General features: G+C 30.6%; 1 long non-coding RNA gene across 1 annotated transcript; it reads left to right on the plus strand.

The window, feature by feature from the left end:
* The first annotated feature begins 1,619 nt into the window (after positions 1-1,619).
* On the plus strand, positions 1,620-5,786 carry LOC147808658 (uncharacterized). Its single transcript, XR_015433635.1, has 3 exons — positions 1,620-1,705; positions 1,808-1,918; positions 5,222-5,786. It is a non-coding gene; the product is annotated as an uncharacterized LOC147808658 (long non-coding RNA).
* The last annotated feature ends 6,322 nt before the right edge of the window (positions 5,787-12,108 follow it).

Below are 12,108 nucleotides of genomic sequence, written 5' to 3' on the forward strand. Positions count from 1 at the left end.
TGCTAGCCAGACCAGGCTAAAATTAACGCATAATTATGGAAATATCGAAATTTCTCACCATAACAACTAAAAAATTAAAGAAACTCATGTTTTTATACCATGCATTATTTTCTTTCATAAAGGAAATAAAAAATGTAAACAAAATGTAGAAAAACTATGAAGAATTTCACCAATACGGTGATATTTTTTGTCTGACATTACTAAAAATTTACTTATTAAGTTTGCACTTTACTGTTCATTTAAATAAGAAATTAGTATTTCTTATAACAAAATATCGAACTAATGACATTATTCATCATTTTTAATGACCAATAATTCAACTACTATAATTTAGAGATTAGATTTTTACTGTAATAACATGATGAAAACATTAGTAACGTGAAGAATTATGAATTTCAATTTAATATTTTATCTTGAATAAAATCTTTTCTTATGTTATTTTATAATACAGGAGTTAAAAAAGGTCCCATATTGATTAGTAAAAATCATACTACTATATTGCATATTGCCGGCCTGGTGGCCGAGTGGTTAGCGTGCCTGACTGCGAAGCCATAGGCTGCGGGTTCGAATCCCGCTCTGGGCGTGGATGTTTCTCTCTCTCTCTTTGTGTTGTCCTCTGTTGTGTGTGTGTGTATGATGTGCGAATGTGGCCCACCCTATAAACGGGTTTGTGGCAGTGTGGCGTGGGCAATGTTGCTCGCCTCCGTGACTTTGGTTCACAGGTGCCCACTGGGTAACGCGAAATGAGCAACAATTCTTGCATACTATAGGCAAAGATTCAAATTCAGTGCCTGCCATTGGAAAAAAAAAATATTGCATACTTCTATACAAATTGGTAATTAAAAATCCTTACTTATCATAAAAATGCCTACTAAGAATGACGATCAATTATTTTACTTAATTACATTAAAAATGGATAATATTGATTAGATTAATTTTACTAAAAACTAGTTATGCCGGTTATTTATTAAAATATTTAATCAATTAATTTATACTGATTTTGATAAATTATAACGATTAATCGAATTGATTGTTGGAAAATATCGATTAGTTTTATATCGAAATAAAATAAATATTCAGTCACAGTAGCATACCTGCCAACTCTTCTGGATTTTCCGGAAGATTTTATTTTCATATTTAAAGTGGTAGCAATACTCAGGTTATTCCAATTAACTTTTTGAATTATAATGATAATTATAAATGAGTTTGACCACCACTACATATAAATAATTACAATAAATAGATGAAAGCTTAATAATCTTTGCGCAAGCGAGTTTCAACAAGATCAAAATATAAATATATTATTGAGTCAGATTGTTTTTCGTTTATTGTTTTACAACCACTCTGAAAATCCATTCTCGGATGGAATGAAAGTTGGCAGGAATGCAGTAGCAGTGACTGAGAAGTTGCAATTTTACTTATCTCTAAGTCAAACGCAACGCAAGTCATAGCATCTAATCTGATTATTCAAACACGCCTACTGCGCTGTTTGACACAGTCATAGCAAAGATTGTATAAGTGTAAAGATGGGAAACTCGCGAAAGTCGTAACAAAATTTGGCACAATGCCAGCGCTTCGTGTACGGCGGAGAAGTTTGTCTCCAGAGGCGCAATATCATCCTTAGTTTTGGAAGGAGAGTTTGGAGAGAGATGCACATGAGAAATCAATCAATGGCAGACGTTAATTTGACAATTATCCCTCACAAGTAAGTGCGCTTTGTATAACCTATCTTCTGTTGATTTTTTTCTCCTTGTTTTCAGTTTTGATAAAGATTCTAATCCTCTTTTTTTCTTTCAATATTTTTCAGTGATTCTTCTGTGCGCAAAGCAAAGAATTATGATAGATGTGCTTACTGCAATGTAAATAGAGCGGGTTATCCAAATTTGAAATTGTTTCGCTTTCCTCAAAATATCGAAATGTAAGTAAATAGTTAAGCATTTTCGAAGATTTCGGTAAATTATTTTTCAATGAATGATTATATGAACCTATTAGATAAGACTGACTTAGAATTGTAACTAAATGTGTGATTAATTTATAGTGTCTGACTTATTTAATTTAATTTCATTTGGTTCTTAAATTCTGTATAATTCCATAAGTGCGTTTATCTTTTTTGGTCGGAATTAAATATTTACAAATGAAATTTATGTATATAACTAAGTAAAAATTTAAATGTTTTTCAAGAAATGTGAAAAAGATCTATAAATCTGACATTTTAAATTTTTGAAAGTTCATTACATATATGAAATTATTTAAATAGTGTTAAGTGTAAAAAGTCTTACTTTTTATTCATATAATATTTATAGAGTGGTTTATAGTAGATATATATATTTTATTTATCTGTTAGCTCTAAATGTCCAGTAAGCAGTACCGTCTTTACTTATAGGCACACAGGGCAATGCCCGGGGACCCCATTTTCTCAGGGGGCCCTAGAGAATCGTACTTTTTTGAAAAATTGCATTAAAAAGAATTTAAGACTAAAAACATTACCCTATATATTTAAAAAATTTTTTTTTATAGAGTATGCATTTTTTTTTTACAAATGGTGATTGCTTATCAAACACCAATAATTGGAGTAGTTTATCACCAAAAAAACTTAAAAAGTCAACCGAAAACTATTTTTCTTATTTTATTATATGAGGATTACAACTGGTTAGCGTATCAATTTTTTTTAAACTATGCATAGTTTAAAAGTACTTTATTTGAGTTTCTGTGGTAATCAAAATTAGTTAAAATTATTGTATTATACAGTCCCTGGTCAAATTATTAGACGCACTATAAGATTCTATGTAAAATCTTAATTATTCAGGTGATACTACACAGCTTTATTGTATTTACGCTACTGAAACCGGTTTGTACTTGTTTACGTTTGTGTATCAATTGGTTAAATTAGGCGATATGTAATATAAATTCGACAAAATGTAATAAAAATACAGATTATTTATTGTATCAGGTACTATATTATAGTAATTAGGTCAAATTAATAGACGCTCTGTAGTTTTTTAATAATGACATGATTTGCACGAGTTTACATACTATACTTTTGTTATGTATTAATTTTTTATAAACAAAAAAAAAAAAAATCGAGACATCACAAACCAGTAAATTGAATTGTTAAAACTATTTTTATTATATTTTTAATGTTTAATCTGTTTGTAAAATTGGCTGGTGGCTGGGTCGCGGTAAACGATTTTCCCCAACAGGCAGAAAATAGCTGAGTAAGGATGATGTAATGGTGATGTAATGGCGTGAGAGCCAATCAGAGCTTGCCAGAGGGCGCTGTTTTTCTCCCTCCTTTTTTTCGAATCTTCGACGCGGAGCGCGTTAGTCAGTCTCGTAAATTTTTTCTTAAAGGTAACTCGTTATCCTTTTAGGTAGTTTGAGGGCTACTAGGCCCTGGATCCAGGGACCGGACGTCCGATAAGTATTTTTATTCTTTTAAACTAGCGTATTCAATTAATAGTAATTTTTATTAATTAACAATGTCGAACGTCTTTAATTAATAATGTCTAAAAGTATTTTTAATGTTAAATTAACTTAAATAGATACGTAAAATCTAATTACGCCGATAATCTTCCACCACGTGCGATTAATTAATATTTCTTTTTTTTTTAAAACCCAGCCCAATTTTTATAAGTTGTTAAATGTGAATTATTCTCCATAATGTATTTTAAATTATTGTAACATTTTTAAATTTTATTTTGGAGATGTTGTACCAAAAAATTGAATTCCTAACATCCTAATTAGTGTGTTATGAAGAATGTTATTACATATTTTGTAGCCAAGATTTATGTTTAATACATTTGTTTTTAAAAGTAATATTTGTCTCTAATTCTGAGTATGCCTCGTGCTAATTCTTGGATAGGAATAAATTCCGTGCACGTGCAGTTTAGTGCCATGTTTCTCTAAGATTATTTATAATCCTTTTTTTTTTAATAACTAAATATTTCGTTAAATAATGCCAATTATCATTGCTAAAAATTAATTCCAGTCCAAATTGCTGTTTAGATTAGCAGATTAATATTGCTAACAAATTTTCGAGTCACATGGATGGCCTGCACGAGCACGTTGGAGAGGTAGTAAATACTGAATTTAAATGTTAATTTTAAGACATGAATATGCCAATTAATTTAACATCACGTCAATTAATTTAGAATCACGTCGTAATTATTTGAATATTTTAGATACGTTATTTGATTTAAATTATACACAACGCAAAAATGTAAACTATTGAATAATTATTTCAAATTCTATACGATCTATTATTATACTATTTTATTAAAGGACATTATAGGCTAAAATGATCCATGAAATTAAAAAATAAATTATAACCACGTTTACGAACCTAACAGTATAAATTTTTATAAATTATACCTGAACTATTTTTGTCAATACTGAATACCAATTTTTAAGTTATACCTGGTTTTACAGTAAAATTATTATAATAATAAATAAATATTTTGTAATTTAACACTGAATAAATAAATAACATAATCTTAAATATAACACAGGAATAATACAATTTTTTTAAATATAACACTTTTATAATTAAACATACGCGTTAATTTATTAATATAATGTATTTAATTATAAAAGTATTAATATACATGTTAATACTTTTATAATTAAACATACAAATGGATTTTTATTCAGGAGATTTTTCATTCACCTCCCATTTGTATTTATTTTTAACGTATTTCATTTCATTGTTAACCAACTGATACACTAACGTAAAGAAGTGGAAACCAGTTTCAGCTACGTAAAAACAATAAAGCTTTATAGCTGATAATTATGATTTTACATAGAATCTTAAAGTGTGTCTAATAATTTGGCCAGGGACTGTATCTTAAAAATGATTTATTTTTTGTATGTGAAGTTTTTTAGTTTGTTTTTAAGCATTACGACACATTATAGGTCTAAAATATTTTTGTGCCCTGGGCCTCTGCAGGCTATGAAGATGATACTGCCAGTAAAACATAAATTTAATTGAATTTTGTTATTTAATCACCCAATGAATTGTTTTGTTGTTAAATTTCCTTTCTAAATATTTTCCTTAAACACTGCCTGCTTTTTTAAAACTATTTAATAAAATATTAATACTTAAGAAAAATAATACATATAATTTATTAATGCCATACATTTAAAGTTCCGTTCTCGAATTAGACAGCCTTCTTATGTCATATTAGCACTTTAATCTTACTGTGTGATTTTTTTTTTATATTAGGTGCGAGAAATGATTAGAGGACAGCAGAATTGTATCGTTACTGAATGTTGATACTGACAGACTGACTACACAACAGATGTAGATTGTGTTCAAGACATTCTAAAATTAAAGATTATGTATAAAAAATAATGCAGACTTGTTCCTAGTGCAGTTCCAATGAACCAATATTGCATCTTTTTAATTTTATGTTATTTTATTTCATGAACTTGCTCAAATATTTATTTATTGTATAAAATGTATACAATTTTATTTGTGTAATTTTTATTTTATTGAAAAGTATATTCTTAAAATATATAACCGAAAAGAATATTTTTAGATAAGTTTAATAAAGATAAAACAAATTCGGCAACAAGTGTCTTGTTTATTTTTTTAAAATTCTAAGTATATATATAATTGAAAATTTTTATTTATATATACCACATTTCTTATACATATACACACATGGAAAAATTAACAAAGCGAAAAAGTTTTTTTTTCAAGGGGAGATAGATTTTACTCAATTTTTTAAAGTTTTAATGAATTTTTATTTTTTAATATAAATTACTTTTGTTAAATAAATATTTACTACTCTAAAATAAATTATAATCCTGCTAAATTTGTGAACTGAAAAAAATTTAAAAGCAAAATCGAATCCGATTATAATTAACGGAGAAAATATGAAATATCTAAATACTGGTAGATTTAAAACAAGTATTATTTTAAATTTGTGTTTTCATCTTTTAATCATTAGTTAACATGGTTACTTTAAATAACATATTTTTAATCTGATTTCATGAAAGGCAATGTATGTTCAACACAGACACCTTCTGTTATACGGTATAGAAATTGCTAAGACTGCAAAATTTCAATATTTTAAAATATCCTTTTAGTCGGAAGTCACGAAAACTGAACACTACTATCTTAGTTTTTTTTTTTCAATCTAACAATTTTTACCTCGTAGACTTGGTTAAAATTTTTATAATGAAATTTTATTGATATTCGCTTATTGATTTAGTATCCTTAAACTTTTAAGATTATTCTTAATACCTCAGAGTAAAGATTAGAATAGAATGTAGGCGTTACTTCCTTTGTATATACACCTGTTTGGGATGGGAGTATTTATTTTTTTTGAGAGAAGTCTGACAAGGAGATAGCACTCAGTGTGACATTAAATATCCCTCTTCATTCCGAATAACAAAATAATTCCCCGCCATGATTTTCTACAATATTAAAACTAAAAAATAGAAGTACTATTCATTCCTAATGCAAAGTAGATATTTGCTTGAGGGAAAAACATAACTACAGTTGCTAAGTAAAGCTGAGTCGTAGAGTTGCTGAGTAATAACACTTCAAAAAAGTAGGGAATTTAAATTTTCAGTCTTAAAACCTAAAATTTTGTATATTGTCACTTAAAATTAAATTAGGCATAAAACTTATGACCTACATTTGAAAATATCTCTAATAAAGCAAATTAAGCTACTGTTTAACTATATTCTGAATTGACAATAGTTTTTTTAAAAAAAATATTACATTTTTGCAAGCTCAGGTTAGTCCTTAGTGCAAGTGTAGTAGGGTTGGGGCCCGGCACACTTAATGCATCGTGATTGCCGTTACAGTTCCTTTGGACTGGTTCGAAGAGCTGGCAGCGATAAAACTAGGTTTGCCGCCAGCCATCCCTGTACATCTCCACGGTAGCTGGATCCCCGTCGATGTTGTTGAGGTTGTAGATTCTGCAATGAGATTCTTTATTTTCCAAGATAGCAAAGAAGATATGCAAATTCACGTAGGATGGAGTTTCTAATCTGCTAACCCTACTCCTATAAATTGATAAATATTGAGTTTGAATAAATATTGTACTGTCGAATCCCCTTTCCTCCGCAGAATATCTCTCAATTCTTATGTGTTGAAGTCAGTATTTAAGCTTTTGAAAATATCTTTCAAGTTTTTGGGTCCAGGAGCTGTTGCAGAATGATTCAGTGGCGAATGGGTGCATTAAATAAAGAAACCATCTTTAATAACAATCAAATGCAATAACAAAGACAATATAACGATATAATACGAAATGGGGCGTACCAATGAGCCATCCAGTTCAAACCATTACCTGCCACATAAGTGATTACAGAATTATTGTGAGTGATTACAGCAATTATAGCGTAAGCATATTATCAAACAATTTTTTTTACACATTTCAAGGAGCATTTTTGTTTAAGGGTTAATTTCTAAATTACTTACAAGTTGAACTGAGCGTCTTATATCTCCTGTAGGAGTTTTTATCAAAAGAGAATGAATGTTCCCATCTCGTCCCTGATACACTCCCAAAATTCTTCCCATCATCCACATATTTCTGGGATAACGCTCAAAATTGATTAAAGCAATATAATTTACTATAAATGATGTTATCTTACCCGGTGGTAAAGAAATACAAGCAGATCTTAGGTGAAGTAACCATAACCATCTGGAAGAGACCTTATGAAGAAGCAAACTGTTTTGCATTTTTTATTCTTACATTTTACAAATTTTATATTTATTTACTCTCCAAAATAACAATTTTATAATCTTCGTAATAAAATTTAAATAAGTTCTAGGGACCTACTTTAAATAAATATCACAAGGTCTAAGGATTTGATAAAAATAAAAAATGTTATTTTCGCCTAAGCTGTCTGTAGAGCATATTAAGCTGGCAATTATAAAAAAGCATGTAATAGATTGTTAAGGTATATCTACCTTTCCATGCTTGGGAGCCAGCTTAAACAGCTAATAAGCATGAGATGCTTGCACTTAGCTTATCATGCTATTACGATGAATGCTAGGTATCTAGCATGTGATGCTGGCAAGCAAAAAAAGCATATAATAGCTTGTTAAGAAGGTACCTACCTCTCCACGCTTGGGAGCCAGTTTAAACAGCTAATAAGCATGAGATGCTTGTACATAGCTTATCATGCTAGTACGATGTATGCTAGGAATCTAGCATGTGATGCTGGTGAGCATAAAAAAGTATATAATAGCTTGCTAAGGTAGAATACATCTTACCAGGCTTGGGAGCCAGCTTAAACAGCTAATAAGCATGAGATGCTTGTACATAGCTTATCATACTATTACGATGTACCTGTATGCTAGGTATCTAGCATGTGATGCTGGTAAGCATATACTAGCATGAAAATCTAGCAGACCTAGCAATACATAGCAAAAACTAGCATATTTTTGTTGCTGGTACCAGCATGAATTTTGACATGGGTTCCTCCACCGATATAATATTTGACTTTAAAGAAAATGGCCTTGAACCTTGAAATTTTCTAAGGGGGGGGGGAGAATATTTTTAGAAGCTCAAACTTGCACAGAATTAATATTTTTTATTAGCTACTTAAAAAAAAAACTTTTTGCATGCCAACAACAACGGCATACAGACTTCTGTAATAATCGGCATTGCAGTATTAATATAAGTCAGTTACGAAAACGTAACTTAACACATTTTTCACTTGTCCAGTGAAAGAGTTGATTCAAATTTAATTACTCAAAGCAACCTTTTTTCTTTCTCCTTCTTCTTTCACTAAGAACAGTGCTTGAAAAATAACAACAAAAATTGAAAACAAACACTGTTAGTAAGGCTGTAAATCTAACACCGGAGGACAAGTTAAGAAACCCGCAGTTGCGAAACAGACGATCGAAAATAATGAAGAATACACTTTTGGACTAGTGGTCAATATTTCTAAATCGAGAAGAAACGCAATGGACTGATCGTGAAGACCGGTTCCCAGTAGAAAACTGAAGTCAAGCGTCACTGGTTGCAGTTAGTAAGCGAGTGGGTTACCTCTTTGATCAGCCTGCGTGAAGATCTAGGGAGTCCGGTATAGGCCCTCGTGAAACTGTTTTTTCTTTTTTTAATAACGACAGGCACTGAACTTTCGTTCTTCGCCTTAGAAGATGCCGGAAGTGTTGCTCATTTATCATTGCCCCGGTGAACCAAAGTCACGGAGGCGAGCAACATTACCCACGCCACACTGCCACAAATACCCGTTCATAGGGTGGGCCCCATTCATACATTCACACATCAGAAGACAACACAGAGAGAGAACATGCATGCCCAGAGCGGGATTCGAACCCGCAGCCATTGACTTCGCAGTCAGGCACGCTAACCACTCGGCCACCTGGTCGGCTTCGTGAAACTGTAAGTGTTCTACTTCGAGCTCAGGTCATCGGGCAACCAAAGCCAGTCTATCTGGAGCGGATCAAAATTGTGATGGCATGTCTTCGGATCGACCTCGAGGATGTTTACCAGACCGTCGCCAATAGCCCATTCTGCAGCTCTAGTGCGACGTAAATAAAGTACAAATCTACCAAACCAAGGTTATGGAACTGGGTGTTTCGCGTTAAGTCAGTGTCAACGGTCAATACGGGGGTTAGTGGAAGTGAATTCGAACAAGTGTCTAGGGGCAGGGAGATCCCATGCTGCAAACGATCTTGGAAAATTCAGATGCCGAATGAAAGGGAAAATGATCTCGATATCAGGAAAACATCGCTGGTAGAAGCATTTTCTTCAAAAATATTCAGCCTTACCAAATTTTTTCGGTGCTTTCTCCATTTTATTTTGCTATTTATGTATTTAAATTTTACTTTATTATTGTTTTTTGTGTGTAAATAAACATAGCATTAGAATGATCAAAAAAAGAAAGAATTTTTATTGGTTTTGTAGTGAGAACAATAAGAGTTTTTTGATCTTAAAAGATCATCTTGATCCAGAAAAAAGCTGTTCAAAAATGTCAGAGGGGGTTCAAAAAATTCTGTTCAGGCTTGAAAGGGAAGCAAGAAATGCTCAGGTTGAAGAAAAAAACACTTAAAATCAGCTGTTTAAAAGAAAAGATATTAATTATTTCTACATTTTTTCAACTTACGTTTATTTTAAAAAGACAAAAGAGTAGTTATCTTTTTTTGCTTTTGTTTTGTGTTCTCCGAATCATTTTTAAGCTAATAACATTACTGTTTATTATATAAAATAACACAGAAAAAAATTAAAAATAAATAAATAAAATGAAACTCGCACAGATGTAGAAGTATCACTTGTATTTATAAAAAAGAAAAAAACTATTAAAGTGATGATATTAGCGTAGTTTTCATTCTAATATTTTGCAAAATGATGACGCTAACATAAATTTTATTCACATTTTCTATTCATTTATAATTTTGATAGCTTAAAACATTTTATAAACAAAACCTTATCTTAAAAACATTTAAATAGAAATAGGCATGCTACACTTGACAGTTTAAATTAGTATATAAATAAATGCCTTTGCAGGAAAAGTTAGATGAAACATATTGCCCTGCGATGATCTGTTGATAATAAAGAAGCATAGCCAATATAATTATTTTTTAAAATTTAATATTTACTTAAACAGGAATAAATTTCCATTTAATTATTTAAGCGTCTTGGCATATACATTGGTGAAATATAACACTTTACAATTAGAAAACTAGTTTATAAACAGTCTAAGATGGAAATTAAAAATAGATTTATCAAAGATTCGTCTGAGAGGTGTATGTTTATGTTTCTATAAACTACAAGTCGGTGAATATGTTTTGAAACATTTATATTGAACATCTTCCATTATATGTTACTGTCAGCAAAGAATATAAAACAAGTAGCTAAAATATGCATGGCTTAGGAAGTAATGTTTACAAAAATCTAACCTTTGAAACGTAGTCTATGTACCGAGGAGGCAAATAAAAAATTCTAATGCCCTCCCTTAGTCTTAATTTCCCTCCTTTAGTTTTTCTATCCTCTCGGTAAGTCTTATCATTGTTGATTGAATCGCCTAAGATTTGCATTTGGCGAAGACATTCGGAATTTTGATATTTGGCTAATAATTTATATATATACCGCGTTTTATCATATTATAGCCATTTACCGGCATATGCCAGTATTAATTTAATAAATTCTTGGTTTCTGATCTAACCCAGTGTTGCCAGATTGGGCTACAAGTAGCGGATTGGGCTACTTTTAAAAGTCCCCGCTACTGAAAATTGAATTTTCGCTACTTGCTACTTTTTGGGCTACTTATTATTTTTCGAACGCTACAAATCTTAAATATGCGCTACTTTTTTTCCTTACTGAAATATATATATATTTTTTAATTTTTTCCCTTCCCATTATAAAATGATTCTGAAAGTTTGCAGCTTCTTTACCATTTTTAAAAAGGACATTTTTGTTGCTGTTGAAAACGTTCTCGCTTCAGTTTTGGATTCTTATTGATATGTTTTACTGATGGAGTCTATAATCTTTTCATGTTTATGTTTCAAATCGTAGACTCGGGAAATCGCAAAGATATATATGGAAAAATGCACAGAGAGTATGATGGGGAAAATGTTTTTTAACTCCAACTATTATTAATCGTTTATCTTCTGGAGAAAAAAAATCACGTTACTCGCTTTGAAACTCAGAAAAATTAAATCCAAAGTCATTAAACCTGATGAATGAAAATAGTTGTTGTGAATGACAATGAGTTTCCAAAAAATATCGTACTGTTAAATGCTTTTTTGTGAATTCATTTTACTTTTGTAAATCACCATCTATTCACAGTTGTACGAAAAATAGGAAAATTTTTATATCTCTCTAGAGCTTAGATTTGCCCGTTGTAAATGATGAAATTATTTTTTTTAAAAAATAAGCTATAATATGTATTGCTATGGTTACAGTTATTATTTTTCACCTCATTTTGCCAAATATGCAATAAATAAATGAAACAAATAAAAATGAAGTTTTGGATAGTTATCATATTAAAATAAAAGTCGTATTACCAAACGCAAATGATAATCAGAATTGGCATCAAGGAGAACGACATGAAGAAATATTTCATAGAAGGCCAAGGCCCACCCAATGATGACGATGAAACGCAAAAGATGGATTTTGTTTTTAA

This window comes from Parasteatoda tepidariorum, chromosome 5 (assembly GCF_982258835.1).
Source record: "Parasteatoda tepidariorum strain Cologne lab strain chromosome 5, Ptep-v5.0, whole genome shotgun sequence".
Lineage (NCBI taxonomy): Eukaryota > Metazoa > Arthropoda > Arachnida > Araneae > Theridiidae > Parasteatoda > Parasteatoda tepidariorum.